Genomic DNA, 8,924 nt, shown 5'->3' on the forward strand with positions numbered 1-8,924 from the left:
CTGGTCTCTTTTAGTTCATTCGTTCACCTGGTCTCGTTTAGTTCATTAGTTCACCTGGTCTCGTTTAGTTCATTAGTTCACCTGGTCTCGTTTAGTTCATTCGTTCACCTGGTCTCGTTTAGTTCATTAGTTCACCTGGTCTCGTTTAGTTCATTAGTTCACCTGGTCTCGTTTAGTTCATTAGTTCACCTGGTCTCGTTTAGTTCATTCGTTCACCTGGTCTCGTTTAGTTCATTAGTTCACCTGGTCTCGTTTAGTTCATTCGTTCACCTGGTCTCGTTTAGTTCATTAGTTCACCTGGTCTCGTTTAGTTCATTAGTTCACCTGGTCTCGTTTAGTTCATTCGTTCACCTGGTCTCGTTTAGTTCATTCGTTCACCTGGTCTCGTTTAGTTCATTAGTTCACCTGGTCTCGTTTAGTTCATTCGTTCACCTGGTCTCGTTTAGTTCATTAGTTCACCTGGTCTCGTTTAGTTCATTCGTTCACCTGGTCTCGTTTAGTTCATTCGTTCACCTGGTCTCGTTTAGTTCATTAGTTCACCTGGTCTCGTTTAGTTCATTAGTTCACCTGGTCTCGTTTAGTTCATTAGTTCACCTGGTCTCGTTTAGTTAATTCGTTCACCTGGTCTCGTTTAGTTCATTCGTTCACCTGGTCTCGTTTAGTTCATTAGTTCACCTGGTCTCGTTTAGTTCATTCGTTCACCTGGTCTCGTTTAGTTCATTCGTTCACCTGGTCTCGTTTAGTTCATTCGTTCACCTGGTCTCGTTTAGTTCATTCGTTCTCCTGGTCTCGTTTAGTTCATTCGTTCACCTGGTCTCGTTTAGTTCATTCGTTCACCTGGTCTCGTTTAGTTCATTCGTTCACCTGGTCTCGTTTAGTTCATTCGTTCACCTGGTCTCGTTTAGTTCATTCGTTCACCTGGTCTCGTTTAGTTCATTCGTTCACCTGGTCTCGTTTAGTTCATTCGTTCACCTGGTCTCGTTTAGTTCATTCGTTCACCTGGTCTCGTTTAGTTCATTCGTTCACCTGGTCTCGTTTAGTTCATTCGTTCACCTGGTCTCGTTTAGTTCATTCGTTCACCTGGTCTCGTTTAGTTCATTCGTTCACCTGGTCTCGTTTAGTTCATTCGTTCACCTGGTCTCGTTTAGTTCATTCGTTCACCTGGTCTCGTTTAGTTCATTCGTTCACCTGGTCTCGTTTAGTTCATTCGTTCACCTGGTCTCGTTTAGTTCATTCGTTCACCTGGTCTCGTTTAGTTCATTCGTTCACCTGGTCTCGTTTAGTTCATTTGTTCACCTGGTCTCGTTTAGTTCATTCGTTCACCTGGTCTCGTTTAGTTCATTTGTTCACCTGGTCTCGTTTAGTTCATTCGTTCACCTGGTCTCGTTTAGTTCATTCGTTCACCTGGTCTCGTTTAGTTCATTCGTTCACCTGGTCTCGTTTAGTTCATTAGTTCACCTGGTCTCGTTTAGTTCATTCGTTCACCTGGTCTCGTTTAGTTCATTCGTTCACCTGGTCTCGTTTAGTTCATTTGTTCACCTGGTCTCGTTTAGTTCATTCGTTCACCTGGTCTCGTTTAGTTCATTCGTTCACCTGGTCTCGTTTAGTTCATTCGTTCACCTGGTCTCGTTTAGTTCATTTGTTCACCTGGTCTCGTTTAGTTCATTCGTTCACCTGGTCTCGTTTAGTTCATTCGTTCACCTGGTCTCGTTTAGTTCATTCGTTCACCTGGTCTTGTTTAGTTCATTCGTTCACCTGGTCTCGTTTAGTTCATTCGTTCACCTGGTCTCGTTTAGTTCATTCGTTCACCTGGTCTCGTTTAGTTCATTCGTTCACCTGGTCTCGTTTAGTTCATTCGTTCACCTGGTCTCGTTTAGTTCATTTGTTCACCTGGTCTCGTTTAGTTCATTCGTTCACCTGGTCTCGTTTAGTTCATTCGTTCACCTGGTCTCGTTTAGTTCATTTGTTCACCTGGTCTCGTTTAGTTCATTCGTTCACCTGGTCTCGTTTAGTTCATTCGTTCACCTGGTCTCGTTTAGTTCATTAGTTCACCTGGTCTCGTTTAGTTCATTCGTTCACCTGGTCTCGTTTAGTTCATTCGTTCTCCTGGTCTCGTTTAGTTCATTCGTTCACCTGGTCTCGTTTAGTTCATTCGTTCACCTGGTCTCGTTTAGTTCATTCGTTCACCTGGTCTCGTTTAGTTCATTCGTTCACCTGGTCTCGTTTAGTTCATTTGTTCACCTGGTCTCGTTTAGTTCATTCGTTCACCTGGTCTCGTTTAGTTAATTTGTTCACCTGGTCTCCTTTAGTTCCTGTGGATTTATACCTCCTGGTTTCTGTTCCTCCTTGCTGGTTCATTTTGTTAGCTTGCTGCGTTCCTGCATCAAGTCTTTTTCTGTGGGAATAAACATCTCCCTTTGGCCTTCCTGCCTCCAGATCCTGCATTTGGGTCCACCTCCACCACCCCTTCATGATACCAGAAGCACGTGGCCTGATTCTGTTGTATAAATATAAATATGTAAATAACCCAATGTGTGACTTATGATGTCTCTTACTGTAAGTGCAGCAGAAAAAGGCAACGCCGTGTGATCCGGATGGTCTAACTGCTGCAACATCTTCCATGATGAGCTGAAGTGAGAAGAATGTGTCTAATGAAAAACACTTGAACGCTGACGAAGGCTATTTCAGGGTTACTGCCGTTCTGATGCATCTTTACGGTTCCTGTGAGGTGAAAACAAGGTCCTGAAAGGGAGTGCACTTCCATGTAACAGTGGCTCCAGCTCTCAGCTTGGCACAGTAATTATTCACTGTGAGATGAAGAGTGCTCTTGTTTCTGCCCTCTTTCTTCCTTCGCTCGCTTATATCCAGGATATGCACATGGCAGTCAGCGCTGTCTTTGTAAAACACTCGACCATCTGTGTCCTGGGTGCTTCTGTTTCTTTTTGCCTTTTGTTGGAGACAGAAAAGAGCAGTTTGCCGTCAGAGGAGTCACAACAGAATGTTCTGGCTGGGCATGAAGCCACGTCCTCAGATATGCTGCGTTCACTGAAAGGACGAGACGCAGGCTTTATTTTAGCTGACTTTCCTGTCATTTTTCAGCTCTACTTCATGATAGTCATCGTTTCTTAACCTTTCCTTTTTCTTTTCTGTCTGCTAATCAAACTGTGAAGCCTGAATGTCAGCCGCCTATTATCTAAAACTCTGCAACCACTTTCTTTTATCTTTCTAACCTGGAGTTCTGAGACGAGAGAATATTCCAGAAGGGTCAGAATCACGTTTCGCTGAGTCAGAAAGAAGTCACATGGAACACAGTGGAGCGTGTAGCCGAGAACTCCTCCTGAAGAAATCCAGACGATGGCAGATCAGTTGGTTTAGGAAGGACTAAAGTAATCCTACACCGAGTAAAGTAATCCTAGACCGAGTAAAGTAATCCTAGACCGAGTAAAGTAATCCTACACCGAGTAAAGTAATCCTACACCGAGTAAAGTAATCCTAGACCGAGTAAAGTAATCCTACACCGAGTAAAGTAATCCTACACCGAGTAAAGTAATCCTACACCGAGTAAAGTAATCCTACACCGACTAAAGTAATCCTAGACCGAGTAAAGTAATCCTAGACCGAGTAAAGTAATCCTAGACCGAGTAAAGTAATCCTAGACCGAGTAAAGTAATCCTACACCGAGTAAAGTAATCCTACACCGAGTAAAGTAATCCTAGACCGAGTAAAGTAATCCTACACCGAGTAAAGTAATCCTACACCGAGTAAAGTAATCCTAGACCGAGTAAAGTAATCCTACACCGAGTAAAGTAATCCTAGACCGAGTAAAGTAATCCTAGACCGAGTAAAGTAATCCTACACCGAGTAAGTAATCCTAGACCGAGTAAAGTAATCCTACACCGAGTAAAGTAATCCTAGACCGAGTAAAGTAATCCTACACCGAGTAAAGTAATCCTACACCGAGTAAAGTAATCCTACACCGACTAAAGTAATCCTAGACCGAGTAAAGTAATCCTACACCGAGTAAAGTAATCCTACACCGAGTAAAGTAATCCTAGACCGACTAAAGTAATCCTACACCGACTAAAGTAATCCTAGACCGAGTAAAGTAATCCTAGACCGAGTAAAGTAATCCTACACCGAGTAAAGTAATCCTACACCGAGTAAAGTAATCCTAGACCGAGTAAAGTAATCCTAGACCGAGTAAAGTAATCCTACACCGAGTAAAGTAATCCTACACCGAGTAAAGTAATCCTAGACCGAGTAAAGTAATCCTAGACCGAGTAAAGTAATCCTAGACCGAGTAAAGTAATCCTACACCGAGTAAAGTAATCCTAGACCGAGTAAAGTAATCCTACACCGAGTAAAGTAATCCTACACCGAGTAAATAAAGTAATCCTAGACCGAGTAAAGTAATCCTACACCGAGAAAAGTAATCCTACACCGAGTAAAGTAATCCTAGACCGAGTAAAGTAATCCTAGACCGAGTAAAGTAATCCTACACCGAGTAAAGTAATCCTAGACCGAGTAAAGTAATCTGTGATGAGGAGCTGTTCTACAGTCGAAGGTAAAAAGTGAATCTTTTTCAGGTGTTTGATAGAGGTGTTACCAGGTAAATATCTCAGAAAGCTATCAGCCGATGATGATTATGATGATGATGATGATGATAGACACCTCTATCTAAGGTCATTCTCAGGAGAATCCAGGGAGGAACCACACATTCACTTTAGAAACACCATGAGGGTCCAGAAAGACATGAAGCCAGGATCATAGGAAGACTGAAGAATTCACTACATAACCCCCTTCATCTCCATGGAAACCAGGAGGACCTTCATCTCCATGGAAACCTGCAGGACCTTCATCTCCATGGAAACCAGAAGGACCTTCATCTGCATGGAAACCAGAAGGACCTTCATCTGCATGGAAACCTGCAGGACCTTCATCTCCATGGAAACCAGAAGGACCTTCATCTGCATGGAAACCAGAAGGACCTTCATCTGCATGGAAACCTGCAGGACCTTCATCTCCATGGAAACCAGAAGGACCTTCATCTGCATGGAAACCAGAAGGACCTTCATCTGCATGGAAACCTGCAGGACCTTCATCTGCATGGAAACCAGAAGGACCTTCATCTGCATGGAAACCAGAAGGACCTTCATCTGCATGGAAACCAGAAGGACCTTCATCTGCATGGAAACCAGAAGGACCTTCATCTGCATGGAAACCAGAAGGACCTTCATCTGCATGGAAACCAGAAGGACCTTCATCTGCATGGAAACCAGTAGGACGTTCATGGTTTATTTCAAACAAAGGCAGAGTCACAGGAGACACAGCAGAGTATTTTTTTTCAAGATATGAACTAAAACAGCTTCCAGGGTTTCTGTCCCTCGGTGACGAGCTGGAACTGTTTGGTTTGGATGCTGGGAGAGTCTTTCAGCAGAGTTTCTCCCCATCATGTTGCTACGCTACATGTTAATCCTCAAACAACACCCATCTGACTCCACTGGCTCCTCATCCTCCAGCTCCACTGGCCCCTCATCCTCCAGCTCCACCGGCTCCTCATCCTCCAGCTCCACCGGCTCCTCATCCTCCAGCTCCACTGGCTCCTCATCCTCCAGCTCCACCGGGCCCTCATCCTCCAGCTCCACCGGCTCCTCATCCTCCAGCTCCACCGGCTCCTCATCCTCCAGCTCCACCGGCTCCTCATCCTCCAGCTCCACCGGCTCCTCATCCTCCAGCTCCACTGGCTCCTCATCCTCCAGCTCCACCGGCTCCTCATCCTCCAGCTCCACTGGCCCCTCATCCTCCAGCTCCACCGGCCCCTCATCCTCCAGCTCCACCGGGCCCTCATCCTCCAGCTCCACCGGCTCCTCATCCTCCAGCTCCACCGGCTCCTCATCCTCCTTCTCCACCGGCTCCTCATCCTCCAGCTCCACCGGCTCCTCATCCTCCAGCTCCACCGGCTCCTCATCCTCCAGCTCCACCGGCTCCTCATCCTCCAGCTCCACCGGCTCCTCATCCTCCAGCTCCACCGGCTCCTCATCCTCCAGCTCCACTGGCTCCTCATCCTCCAGCTCCACCGGCTCCTCATCCTCCAGCTCCACTGGCTCCTCATCCTCCAGCTCCACCGGCTCCTCATCCTCCAGCTCCACCGGCTCCTCATCCTCCAGCTCCACCGGCCCCTCATCCTCCAGCTCCACCGGCTCCTCATCCTCCAGCTCCACCGGCTCCTCATCCTCCAGCTCCACCGGCTCCTCATCCTCCAGCTCCACCGGCTCCTCATCCTCCAGCTCCACCGGCTCCTCATCCTCCAGCTCCACCGGCCCCTCATCCTCCAGCTCCACCGGCTCCTCATCCTCCAGCTCCACCGGCTCCTCATCCTCCAGCTCCACCGGCTCCTCATCCTCCAGCTCCACCGGCTCCTCATCCTCCAGCTCCACCGGCTCCTCATCCTCCAGCTCCACCGGCTCCTCATCCTCCTTCTCCACCGGCTCCTCATCCTCCAGCTCCACCGGCTCCTCATCCTCCAGCTCCACTGGCTCCTCATCCTCCTTCTCCACCGGCTCCTCATCCTCCAGCTCCACCGGCTCCTCATCCTCCAGCTCCACCGGCTCCTCATCCTCCAGCTCCACCGGCTCCTCATCCTCCTTCTCCACCGGCTCCTCATCCTCCAGCTCCACCGGCTCCTCATCCTCCAGCTCCACCGGCTCCTCATCCTCCAGCTCCACTGGCTCCTCATCCTCCTTCTCCACTGGCTCCTCATCCTCCTTCTCCACTGGCTCCTCATCCTCCTTCTCCACCGGCTCCTCATCCTCCAGCTCCACCGGCTCCTCATCCTCCAGCTCCACCGGCTCCTCATCCTCCAGCTCCACTGGCTCCTCATCCTCCAGCTCCACCGGCTCCTCATCCTCCAGCTCCACCGGCCCCTCATCCTCCAGCTCCACCGGGCCCTCATCCTCCAGCTCCACCGGCTCCTCATCCTCCAGCTCCACCGGCTCCTCATCCTCCTTCTCCACCGGCTCCTCATCCTCCAGCTCCACCGGCTCCTCATCCTCCAGCTCCACCGGCTCCTCATCCTCCAGCTCCACCGGCTCCTCATCCTCCAGCTCCACCGGCCCCTCATCCTCCAGCTCCACCGGCTCCTCATCCTCCAGCTCCACCGGCTCCTCATCCTCCAGCTCCACCGGCTCCTCATCCTCCAGCTCCACCGGCTCCTCATCCTCCTTCTCCACCGGCTCCTCATCCTCCAGCTCCACCGGCTCCTCATCCTCCAGCTCCACTGGCTCCTCATCCTCCTTCTCCACCGGCTCCTCATCCTCCAGCTCCACCGGCTCCTCATCCTCCAGCTCCACTGGCTCCTCATCCTCCTTCTCCACTGGCTCCTCATCCTCCTTCTCCACTGGCTCCTCATCCTCCTTCTCCACCGGCTCCTCATCCTCCAGCTCCACCGGCTCCTCATCCTCCAGCTCCACCGGCTCCTCATCCTCCAGCTCCACTGGCTCCTCATCCTCCAGCTCCACCGGCTCCTCATCCTCCAGCTCCACCGGCTCCTCATCCTCCAGCTCCACCGGCTCCTCATCCTCCTTCTCCACCGGCTCCTCATCCTCCAGCTCCACCGGCTCCTCATCCTCCAGCTCCACCGGCTCCTCATCCTCCAGCTCCACCGGCTCCTCATCCTCCAGCTCCACCGGCTCCTCATCCTCCTTCTCCACCGGCTCCTCATCCTCCAGCTCCACCGGCTCCTCATCCTCCAGCTCCACTGGCTCCTCATCCTCCTTCTCCACTGGCTCCTCATCCTCCTTCTCCACCGGCTCCTCATCCTCCAGCTCCACCGGCTCCTCATCCTCCAGCTCCACTGGCTCCTCATCCTCCTTCTCCACTGGCTCCTCATCCTCCTTCTCCACTGGCTCCTCATCCTCCAGCTCCACCGGCTCCTCATCCTCCAGCTCCACCGGCTCCTCATCCTCCAGCTCCACTGGCTCCTCATCCTCCAGCTCCACCGGCTCCTCATCCTCCAGCTCCACCGGCTCCTCATCCTCCAGCTCCACTGGCTCCTCATCCTCTAGCTCCACCGGCCCCTCATCCTCCAGCTCCACCGGCTCCTCATCCTCCAGCTCCACTGGCTCCTCATCCTCCAGCTCCACCGGCTCCTCATCCTCCTTCTCCACCGGCCCCTCATCCTCCAGCTCCACCGGCTCCTCATCCTCCTTCTCCACCGGCTCCTCATCCTCCAGCTCCACTGGCTCCTCATCCTCCAGCTCCACTGGCTCCTCATCCTCCAGCTCCACTGGCTCCTCATCCTCCAGCTCCACTGGCTCCTCATCCTCCTTCTCCACCGGCTCCTCATCCTCCAGCTCCACTGGCTCCTCATCCTCCAGCTCCACCGGCTCCTCATCCTCCAGCTCCACTGGCTCCTCATCCTCCAGCTCCACTGGCTCCTCATCCTCCAGCTCCACCGGCTCCTCATCCTCCAGCTCCACCGGCTCCTCATCCTCCAGCTCCACCGGGCCCTCATCCTCCAGCTCCACCGGCCCCTCATCCTCCAGCTCCACCGGCTCCTCATCCTCCAGCTCCACCGGCTCCTCATCCTCCAGCTCCACCGGGCCCTCATCCTCCAGCTCCACCGGCTCCTCATCCTCCAGCTCCACTGGCTCCTCATCATCTTCAGAGTTAGATGTTGGTACTCCACCAACCACCAGCATACCTGATGGAACCTATAGACTGGTACGTCCCCAGCAGGTCCCCCTGAGGTCAGGTGACCTCATACGAAGCTAAAAACTAAAGCTGACAGAAGATTCTCGGAGTTTTCTCCAGGACTTTGGAACTTGTTCCCACTGGTTGTCATGCCGTTTACAGCTGCTTCTACCAGATCATCACTGTGATTCACCCAAAAGGTGTTTTATAAATAAAGTTTTACACACTCAGTC

The sequence above is a fragment of the Telmatherina bonti genome (assembly GCF_933228915.1).
Source record: "Telmatherina bonti genome assembly, chromosome: 1".
NCBI lineage: Eukaryota > Metazoa > Chordata > Actinopteri > Atheriniformes > Telmatherinidae > Telmatherina > Telmatherina bonti.